Here is a 10,844-nt window from a genome sequence, read left to right on the forward strand (position 1 = left end):
ATGTTCTGTTACAGACGGTTCGAATATTTATTTTATTTTCAACATCATTTTCGATATCATCGTCTAAGTAAAAGATGCATTTCATTAAGTGTTTATAGCAGTTGAATATTACTCTGCATGTCATGAAAACCACACATTGATGTGTATGGGCGGTACGAGGAATATAAAGGGCAGAAACAATGTTTATGTTGATCTCTATTCTGAGAGTTCGGGAATCTATTAAGAAAATTGGAACCCAGGTGATGCAAAACTTTTTTTTGATGTGTGTAAAATATGAATCATTATTCGCGTCGCGATAATAAACGCAAACCCATCATCTGCTGACGAGCAAAGCAGACACGGATTCCGGTAAGGTTGCTGGAGTTTAACAATTTATTGTCACTCGACTAATCGTATTAATGTTAGCTGAGAAGACCTTTAGAGTTACTGTATTTTTAGTTCGGTTAACTCAACAGTAGATACGAACTTTTTGGATGCTGGCCAGGAAGAACACGAACTGACACTAGCTCCCACACGCATTTTCAGTCCAGACACACAGACGCAAGTACTACATCGATTTTCAACGGAAGCAGAGAGGCTTACTACAGCAAGCTCAATTCTGCGTCTTTGTATTGGTCTTGTAGTAAATAATATAACTCCTTCTGACGCTGAATGTGTCACGATCGAACTGAGTATCATTGTGCGCGAAATGACGCGAAATTTTATGTTTGCTTCTGATCTATAAAGTGCGTAGCTACAGTAATTGCTTGTAATACTGCATGGGGCGCGCTCTTTACCTTTCCATACTGACTCCTGCTTCTTCACATCTAGAACAGCAGTTGGAACACTATTGCTTCGCTCAGCCATTGTGAGCGAACTGATGAGAGACGTCTCTGCAGCTACGGACTTAGCGATGGTGAAGTGTAATCAAGTATTGTTGCACGTGATATGGCTTATGGATGACTGTACTCGCCTGTCATGTTGAACAGATGTAAAACCTTGGTATTACACTCGTCTTACAAACAGGAGAGTCAGTTATTCTTTGTGGCTAATCTCGCCCACATTCAGGCCACCGTTACATGTCTCTCATGCTGTTTTCTTGAGTCACTAGTATGAAGACTGCTGTGACTGTCATGGACGTATGAGATCGCCTGTTAACTAGGATGAGCTTTAGCTTCAATAATATTTCTGAGATATCGCAGTACCTGTGATCTGATGAATAACGATGCAATGTTCCTTCGGTGCATGCTCGGAGGAATATTGCATCGTTCTCTAATACTAGGAAGCGACTTTAATTAAAAGGTTCTCCCCTGCGCAGGAATTACATATCGTGCGTACGGTTGGAGGGCGTGTGACAAGAGTCCCGGCCCGGCACAAATTTTCGCTGTCGTCATTCCCCTATATAGCTGATTTATATTCATGTTCGCAGCTCTGAATAGTTCCTGTGTAATAATATTTCTGTTTTCAATAGAATTTATGTAATATATCGAGATGAGGAAACTAAGGGCGTCTATATTGGAACGCATGCATTCTAACTTCATGATGTCTCTTTTCACAGATGTTGGTTAACAGTTACACCTATCACTACTGCAATATCTGTAATACAGCTCTCCTATCTTCACAGTGATACACAGCAGTGTATACAAGAGCACTGACGAAGAACAGGCCGACTTTCCTCTGGTGTCTGGGCTGACAGTGCGGTGGCAGACTGCCACGACGACTCCGTGCTGACTGTTCCCGCAGCCACAGGGAACACGTCATTGTACTCTGGCGCCGTCTGAGGGTTTTTGCGTAACACTGTTGTGTTTCGGATCTTCTGTTGATTGAAAGTATCTTCACAACAGTAAATAATCGTGTGATACGCAAAGAAACGTAGGTAAATGTTGTAAAAAGTTGAAAAAATCATCTTTACATTATTATTCTATAACGAACGGCTGGTGATCACGAAACCGTTATTCTGGAATACTCATAAACTGCACACGAAGAACTTCACAAATTCGGATTCAGGAGTTCGTATTTTGGGTCTCCTTCCTTAACTACTTCACCTTCTACACACATAATTCAAATCGCTGCTGACAGGAAACTAAAATGTATTCACACTGTCACCTTAGTTCGCATACTCTATAGAAAGTTTGCTTTGTAATTTTGTAACTTATCTTAGTTGATGTTGAGTACCACTGCTCGCTTTCACATGTATAACAATCACTGTTAAGGTTTGTGTCAACAACAGATGAAAGATCCTAAAATTGGTACTATGTGGTACGAAACTAATAGTCGATATTCGACAGACGCATTGACGTCACTTTAAACACAGTTAACGATTTATAGATCTACCTGAATCCAAACGTATTGGCTTACTACTTCCAAACTAGTTTCAGCGGCAACTCATAAGCACCTGCGGTATTTCTGTTTCTGCACGTTTTCTAATCTTTCCGTGCTACTATTTTTCTAAATTGTTGATCTCTCCTTCACAACATGACTTGTCCTGAGACTGACGTACAAGTTTGGGGATATGAAGCAAAGATGCCCGCAACATTGAGGAGTGTTTCAGCACTATATATGTTTAAGACCGGTTATTCCATAACATTATGCTCTGTATTATGCAAAATAATTGTCACGAAAACTGGCAATAAGTCTAACATTAGACACTCAAAATGTACAGAAAATTTGTTATCAATTACGTTAACTACGCGAATGACGATGTAATTGCAGTGAATAAGATAGTTTCCTAGCCCAATCCACATCATAATTGCATAAATGTAAGAGAGATAAGAATGATGATAAAACTTCTGGACAAGAGCTGAAATCAGGGGAATATGTACACCACCTGTTTGTATGTAGGCTATACTAATTCTCCGAAGTGCAGAAAAATAATATTAGCCCTGTCTTTGATAAAAGAAGATAGGGTTAAAAAGGAAATAAATTTCAATTGATCATATACTATCCTCTCGACTGCATGTAATTACTTATTTCTCTCCATATAGGAAATTTCCTACAAACTACTCAAAATATAACATCCCATACACATCAGAGTAATATACAACTGCTATAAACACTTAATGGAAATGTATCTTTTACTTAGGCGACGATATCGAAAATGATGTTGAAAATAAAATAAATATTCGAACCGTCTGTAACAGAACACTGGCCCCTAAACTGCAAAACGAAACCACCTCGAATTTTTACAAAGTGATGATGGTTGCTTTGTTACTTTTTGGAAGTGAAATTTCGGTTACCACGAAAAAAAAAAAAAAAAAAAAAAAACTGACGTGTGATTGGAAATGAAGATACTCGAACAGAAATAAATATTTTCAACATTTAAATCAGGTTATGTGAAAAATTGACAAAAAACCTCATCAGAATGCCAGATCGTAGAATTCTCCAGCAAATCGTGAACTACAATTCGAATGGTTAAGTGTGTGGTCATGGATAACCATTACGTTCAGATTTTATGGTATTGCGTGTTTTTGGAAGTATCACGTTCTTGACTTTAACTATAAAACTGAAGTTGAGAAATATTTTTTAGGGTTTCACTTTTTTCTAGCTCATATTTGCTGCGAACATTGTAATATTACTGATGTTAGGCAAATGATATTGCATACAACCAGCGTTTGCTGACATAAACATAAACAAAGGTTACAAGTCATGCACATAGGCAACGGTAGTGTGACGTGAGAGATGCACAACAAAAGATAAAGGTGCATTTACTCTGTCCAAGGCTTTTCTTTCACTCGCGGCAATTTTTTATCCAAAATACGGAAATTAAGATATTGTCGGAAAATACCAACATCAGATAGTACGCAGTATCAACTGAAAATCTATCACCAGGCTTGCTACGACGTGGCCTTAAAGCGTGTGCGACTCACCCGTTGGATGTTCCTGTTGGTAATTCGTTGTCGTACATCAGCTGAACAGATTCTTAATGAAACGCAATATAGATACAAAATGGTAGCTACAGTGATTAAACCGTTGCAGTTCGAAATGTGTATCGGTCATGAAGGAATTTCGAGAATGACAAGTCACGTCTTTTTCATTTCATCTATTTACGAACTGCGTAGCACACAAAACCACACAATATCGACCCTCATTTCCAGCAAAGAAATAATAACTACACAGTGTCTCAGCATCTTTGCATGTCTCTCATTATAAGTAATATCGTTGAATGTAAGTTCCAAAGTCGCTGAGTCCATACTAAAGTCGTTTTTGAAAGCGGAGCGGTGGACACCGCATCCGAATTCTGTAGCTTCTAAACTGTGCGCTTTCCACTCCTAGGTATTTACTGAAACCGTGTGCAACACATCACTTACCTTTCCGTACTCGAGCCACGACACGTACTACTGCATGCTCTTTACCTCGGGCACAGCGACATGATCACTTCCGACACGCTCCGTCATCTTAAAGCGACTGAAGGGATGCGTTTCCGCGGTTATGAACTTAGCGATCGTCAACTGTCTTTCATTGTTACGTGTACCGTGGCTTCTGCAATGTAAATGACTTTCTATTCGATTTTTACATGTGATCAAGTAGGCACTGGATGTCAGAAGCTTTTGATTCGGAAACTTCATTTTTGTGTGGTAACCACGTAGGCATATAGCATTCTCAAAGGAAGCACATCAGGTAAGTAGATGAAACACATCGTCACCTAGGAGCTGACGTCACGGGTTAGGAATAGTGTGAGGTAGAGTCATCAAACTTAATATTTTTGTTCAGAACTTTATGTGATCAGTAAGCAGTCAGACATACATACATTTTAAATATATTGCAATTTCTGATTAAAAGCAACAATAATTCCAATTTTCCTTTCATGTAAAAAACGTACCTTACTCCAAAATTTGCACTAGTCAATCCACAAACGACGACTGGAAGTGAAGATAGCCTTAATTACAGCTATTCCCATTAGAATTTGCATTTCGGAAATATTGAGCTGAATGCTTGTAACAAACGCATAAGATAACAAGTGACTGTATTGTCTTTTGACTACATAACGGCAAAATAGTTTACTGCAGTTGATTGGCAAAACATCAAGTGCAAAATTTTCATAACAATTTCTGCTGTCGTCTTGCAGGAGAACAAGTGGAAGGTATATATAGAAACGGTAATCTTTTATGATTGTTGTTTCATGTCGCCCCAGGCAAGTAGAAGTTTCTAAAGGAAAACTGCTGTGCCAAGTTATGAAAAATTGTGTACGAAAATTTATGTAGTAATCTTTCCACAAGTTTCGTAGCAGATCAGAATACAGAAAAGTGTTGGTAATTGTACAGCGCCACTTCTTGTTGCTATGATTCACTTAAATTGCAGCTGAACTACAACGGTGATAGTATTATTGGCCAGACACTTTTTGTTACTGAATGTGCATCCTGTGTATTTGTCCACATGATTAATAGCTTTCATACACTACCGAGATGTTAATTGGTAGAATGTAAGCGACGTCTTTCAGTAATTTATGATTAGATCTATCGTGATTATGCAATACTGGGGTAATGAAAGTAAACTAGCTTCACTCAGTTACTTTTTCATTCTGATGCCTATACTTCACTATACGCTGAAGCCATCAGGGTAACTTTTTATATGAATTCTCTTGGAACGTCATCATTTACATTGAAGGTATCGCTACCTGTATCCTGTTGTTATTTTCGCCAGTTGCGCAATTAACTGAATCATCATGCTCTGTAAGAACAATTCTATTTAAAAAAGAAAAATAAAGAAAACTATAATGACCGTGAGACTTAGTACTTTGTACCACAACCTTGTTAAGTACGTGATGGTAGCGAGAAGACAGCTTCAGACCATGAGTCACGGTTACCACATGACAGATACACTCTGACACAGTAGCTAGATGCAAGTGGTTACGACTGTCGCCGAAAGACGTCAGCTTCTTGTGGACTACGAAACTAGCAAGTAGTTTAAAAAATAAACATAATAACGACAGTTTTTTTCCAAATTATATGACTGTCATTAATTATTGATAATTTGTTTATTAATCTGAACGATTGTGTGAATCGGAAGTAAGGTATTACATGATAAGTACATGTTGGCGTGAGAACTGAGATTGTACAGAAAAGGTGAATTATACTCACAAGGGAATTTTGTAATGTACAACTAGCTAGGTTATGTGGCTGGGAAAACAAGAAACCCAGATCGATAATTCTGATGTTGTACCCTCCGTTAGAAAGGTGCATCCTAAAACAAAAACAGAAAGGGAGGACGCAGTACACCTCTATGCCTACAACTGTCCTGCCTCACTGATTTTCCGTGTAAGACCTCTACTACATTTTTGCTTCACGTTTCGTTTCTTGTTCACCCTTTATTAGAGCTTTAGAACAATTTACAACACAGGTTCCCAAACTTTTGTTTATCGCGCCTCCCTTCTGCCGAAAAGAAAACGTCCGTGCCTCCCCTAAAAAAAATAGAGATTTTTATTAATTATCAAGAAACTATTGAAAAATTTGTGATGGTGACGTCATGTAACATGGTGGGCAGTTAATGTATCGAGTCGCAGTTATTACGTCATCAGTCTAGTGATTAGAAGCCACTTCTAAAGTAAAGTAAGTCCTTGGTAAACAAGGAAAAATATTAGCGACCTTTGCAGATTAGTGGATACGGGCCATTATTTTAAGTTGAGTGTAGCTTATTACTTTCACTCATTATCAAAAATAGTCACTCAGTCACGGTGTTAACGAACATCACTGATTTGTACGCCTATAGCGCTCCCCATTTTCATTGCGCATAGGTTGGCATTTATGTCAACGACGACAGCTACCGAACGGCGACAACGGCCCAGTCCCCAGAACCAGACAAAAAATACAAAATAAGTTTTACGAAATAATTTTGTAGACTACACAGAACTTTAAAAAATATGAATAAAACAACTTCCTTACCTTGATTACATTCCCTTGCTGCACTCCATTTCTTCACCAGTATACGATTTTAGGACTACTCTTAGCGAAAGTTTATCCTAGATATGGTAAGCGGTGTCTTCATCCTGAAGAAATACTATTATTAGTTGAAATACCATACCACACGTAACATCAGAATCCATAAGGATCACACGCAGTATTTATATTTAAATCAGATTCACTATGTTTATTTTATATTGTTTCTTCGAAATAGATTTTTATAATTTTACAGTATTACCTACATGTAAGGATAGTTAGGAGGAAAATAACAATACTTTTATAATAAATACGCCACATTATAAGAGAACTTATTTCCACACACATATGGCAAGAAACAAACAAATAAATCAATATGAAGGATCAGCTTGCATATTTTTTGCAAGATTTTGAATTATTGGCTGAATAGTAGAAACTGCGCAACGTAAATCATTAGCAATACTGAGTTTGCTTCTAAGCTTATTTTTTATCACCACTACCGCTGAAAATGCTCTTTCGCCCAAATAAGTGCTTGAAAATGGTAAATACAGTTTCAGTGCTTGTTCTGCTGTGCTGGGATACACCATGAGATATTTCACCCACAATAAAGGCGTATCCATCTTCTCAAAGTCATACTTTGCTGCACAATCATTTTTAATTTCTAAGACTTCCTCTTGTAGTCTGTCTGGCAACACATCCACGTCAACGTGAAATGGATCCGTCGCTAACCAATAATAAATTTTATCATCACAACTGTTAGGGAAGTATTGTTCGAATTCATCAATGAGGTGCTGCAAATGGTTCGATATTTTACTCTTAGTATCAGTACCCTTAAAATCGTTTTGAAATCGGGCTTCTTCCAGGATTCCAAACAATCTGGGAAAGCAGGAATAACTGCAGGCTAAAATTTTACGTTTCCATAGTTGCAACTTATCAGTTTGCTTTGATTGAATACCGATGAAAAATTATGTTTGAATTTGAAATTACAAGGTGCAGAGTCAATGTGTTTAAAGATTCTAAAATATCTGACAGATAAGCCAATTCAACATGAACACCGCGCTTTCTAAATTCCACATACAATTCAGTTTGTTTGTTATTTTCCAAAAACTGCATCACTTCGTCTCAAAATGAAATATGCTAGGAAGATTATTTGAACTTCGAGAGTCAGCGTAGTTCTGTATGAAATAAAAGTGTTTTATACTCTGCTCCAAAGTCTTCACAAAGAGCCGTAAATAACGTGGAATTTAACGCACTCTTTTTTAATATGATTCACGATTCTGATGCACAATTTCAAGACATCATTGAGTTCCTTTTTAATACACCGCTAAGCAGCTAAGACACTTCCACAGTGGATAGCAGTAACACTAGGGTTTTTTTTTTTTTTTCTCTGATCATCTGCACGAATCCTGAGCGACATCCAAGCATTGATGGGACGCCGTCTGTGCATACGCCTATCAGTTTCTGCCTTGATAACTCATTTTTATAAAAGAATTCAGAGACGGCTGCCATATATGAATTGCTTTTGAAGTTGTCTTTAACTCTGTAGAAAACAGCAACTCTTCTTTAATTGCTTCATTTTCTATAAAGCGAACGAAAGCTAGCAGTTGGCAACAATTCGCAACGTCGGCACTCTCGTCTAACTGTATTGAGAAAAACTGCGATTGTTTGGCGACCGCAACTAATTGATTTTGTATGTCTTCGGCTTTATCATCAATCTGACGTTTCACAGTATTGTCAGAAAGCGGTATTTGTGAAAGTTTTTGTTTACTTTCTGGCCCAAGAACAATATCAGCAGCCTTCAACAAACAGGATTTGACTATTATGTCTCTCCGATAATATGACTTTTCTTGGTCCTTGAAATAAGTAGCGATAACTCATACGAGGCTTCCGGTACCTTTTCTGATGTCTGAGCGAAGGATCCAGCGGTGTCCAACTTCATCCGTTTCAGATTATCACATTTTGCAGCAAAAAATTCCTTCAACTTCTCGTCTGGAGCGCCATTTGTGGGCAAAGCATGCGTTTTTTCACGACACTCACGGCGAAGTTAACTTCTTGTTTTCTTTTAACAGTATAATTTCGCACAAACACTGATTTTACTGAGACACAACTGTGAAAGATTCAACGCGATTTCAGCAAAATCCAATACATCAGATGTGTCAACAACTGCAAGCAACCAGCTGACATAAAGGAAAGCTACTGTCATCTGTCAGCACTGCAGATGACTGCCTGGGAGGAGTGGGGCGAAGAACGGGGAAGCCCAGCCGCAGCGCAGGAAGTCAGTGGACTGTCTGTCTGCGACCTGGTGGCCGAGCAGGGCTCTTGCTGGTCAGAAGCAGCTTTTCCCGGATTAGGGCGGAAACAGCACCACAGAACAGGTAGCAAATTCTTAGGGTGCTTGTGGGCTGTTCTGAGCAGTGCAGCCTGGGGTTTTGTGCGAAAATCGTTTTCGTGCCTCTATCCTTCGTTACTTATAAACGAAACGTTATAAATTTTGAGAGAACACCAATGAATTGGTTATCAAATTTCACAGTAATTAAGAAAGGTCATGGATACACCTCAGAAATCGCGGAAACTGTGCACATTGCCAAGCAGTTACCTCTGTACTCGTACCAAAAGAAGCCATTGTCGCAGCAAAGAACGTACACTAATTTCAAACGAAATTATGCCGTATTTCAAAAAGGTAGAAGAAAAATAACTGTTCTGTCAGATAAGTAATCCGAATGAAAGAGCTGTAGTACTGACCGTTCGGAAAAAAAAGAAAAAGAATAGCCTCACTAATGGACTTCATTATCTACCTAGCTGGGTTATGTTTCATTGTTAGCACTCACGACAATGTTTCCAGAACGGCGTGAAGTACTCTGCTCAGAACGAACACTTGTACTAGTTTCGCTTTCACGTCGTGCACATTTTTCTGGTGACTAAGGGCATAATCCTGGCGTCCAAATTACGAATCCGCCAGTTTATTTGAAGCGTATACAGTCTGTTAAAGTCACTGTAATCGCATGACATGGGGATCCGCGGGTTGACAGGGTAATAAAACGGCATTTTTGCAGTTACGCAGTATAAGTGATTATTACTCTGATGAACATAGCCTACTACGGCTAAAAGTTATAACATGATTATGCTCAGTTCATGTGTACAAATGTACGGAATAGTTAATACCTGACTTTTATGTTTTCTTATTGTCAGAAGTAAGTTGTTTACAAATCTGATACATTAGAATTAACGCATATCGCCTTCGTAATTTTGAGTTTCTGTGTGTGACACTCTAAACGTGATCTTCAAAAGCTGTATGTTCTAGGATAGGTTATTGAGATAGATTATGGTGCTACATGCAATCGTTTGGCGTCCCACTTCCCGCGATCCTATCATTAATACCCGCATATTCATTTTTATTAAAATATCGATATGAAAAAGAAATATTAGGTTTATACTGCTAACTCCAACCGCTCCCCCTTGCAACATCATCACGCGCCCACCAGTTTGGGAACCTCTGATTTACAATGTACAAATTTAGTATCTTGATAACATTTTACAATGAAAGAGGGTGAGGGCGTGGATTTTGAGGAATTGTCGTCGTGTAAGGGTTTCCTGATGCTAGTTGCAGAAGTGGACCACTTGCCCATTAAGTAGCGAGAAGAAGATCGTGCGTGACAGTCTTTCAGTTGTGCGAACTTCCGACGTGAGCCGCACGTGCAGAAGACGGTGTCGTCACCGCTTTGGCCTAATTGTAGCTGGTAATCACCTAAGGCTTCTTCTTGCCCACAGTCGATTCGTCTGTATGATCATCACTGATAAAGGTGGAGAGAAGAATCACATTTTTGGAGAGTAGGACGTCAGTGTGGTCTGGGCACTGAATCCGAGCATGCTGCTGGAGACTGGGCGGCCTGTGGTCCCAGTGAATGCCTAAGGGATTTCTGTCTTGTTCTCCCTAACCGTTCTAATCAGGGTCGTCTCGTGCTTGTGTAGGAACGTAGTGGGCAGTGGAACGCT

The sequence above is a fragment of the Schistocerca serialis genome, chromosome 4 (assembly GCF_023864345.2).
Source record: "Schistocerca serialis cubense isolate TAMUIC-IGC-003099 chromosome 4, iqSchSeri2.2, whole genome shotgun sequence".
Lineage (NCBI taxonomy): Eukaryota > Metazoa > Arthropoda > Insecta > Orthoptera > Acrididae > Schistocerca > Schistocerca serialis.